Source organism: Myotis davidii, unplaced genomic scaffold (assembly GCF_000327345.1).
Source record: "Myotis davidii unplaced genomic scaffold, ASM32734v1 scaffold1081, whole genome shotgun sequence".
In the NCBI taxonomy this organism is placed as follows: Eukaryota; Metazoa; Chordata; class Mammalia; order Chiroptera; family Vespertilionidae; genus Myotis; species Myotis davidii.
The window spans coordinates 283535-284645 of NW_006292443.1; positions in this window are offsets into that span (position 1 = coordinate 283535).

The window sequence follows — 1111 nt, forward strand, 5'->3', positions numbered from 1 at the left end:
ACCCCTCGGGCTGGCCCTGAGAGCTGAGGGGACTGGGGGACTCTGGAGGCAGGCACGCAGGGCGACCGGGCCCACCTGGGAGCGGGCCCAGCCTTGCCACATGCCTGCTGCCCCAGTGGGGCTGAGGGGATTGGGCACCACCATCTTGTGGCTGTGGGCACCACCACCTTTGAGGGTGAGGCAGTCAATTAGCATATTCCCTCCTTATTGGCTGTGGGCACCGCCATCTTTGCGACGGCGTGAGGGTCAATTAGCAGATTACCTCTTTATTAGATAGGACTAGTAGGTCACTATTCACCCTTTCTCTATAATAGAAATGTCAACCAAATTCATGATCGACAATGACAGATCGAAACACGCGTGCAACTGGTACCAGCGAGAGCTTTATATGTATCACACATGTGCGAGTCAACTTAGCCTTTTAAAGAAAAAAAAAAAAAAAAAAAAAAAAAAAAAAAAAAAAAACACTGCAAAAGTTCAATAAAACCAAGAGCTGGCTATTTGAAAGGGTAAACAAGATTGATGAACCTCTATTCTAGCAAAGCTCACAAAGAAACAGAGAGAGGACCCAAATAAACGAAATCAGAAACAAAAGCAGTTCTTTCCAACTAATGCAAAGAAAATAGGATTCCACTGAGTCTCTTATCTACCTACTCCAGGACTTCTTTAAGGATCAAATGAGATGAGGCATGGGAAAATGCTTCACATACATTTGGGGGTCTCAGCAGCATCAGCTGAGATTTGGTGGGGTGTCACTCTGGGGTGGTGGTGCACCTGTGATCCCCTTGGGGGAAGCTGAGTGTTGCTTTGTGGACGCCAGGTCCACAGTGCCATTTCTCTGTAAATGACCAGTGCGTGTCACGGCAGCTCCAGCGTTGAGCGTCTGCCCCCTGGTGGCCAGTGGGTGTCATAGCTATCGGTCAGTAGGACGTATGGACACTTAGCTTTTTATATACATAGATTACTATGTCTCTTAAGTGTCACTCAAGTTGTACATATTCTCAAAAGAATACACACATCTCAGGAAACAATAGTACTACCATTTCCCCATACTGTACAGTATAAGTAAGGTTAAGATTATGGCATCATTTTTAACAACCATTTTCTATTG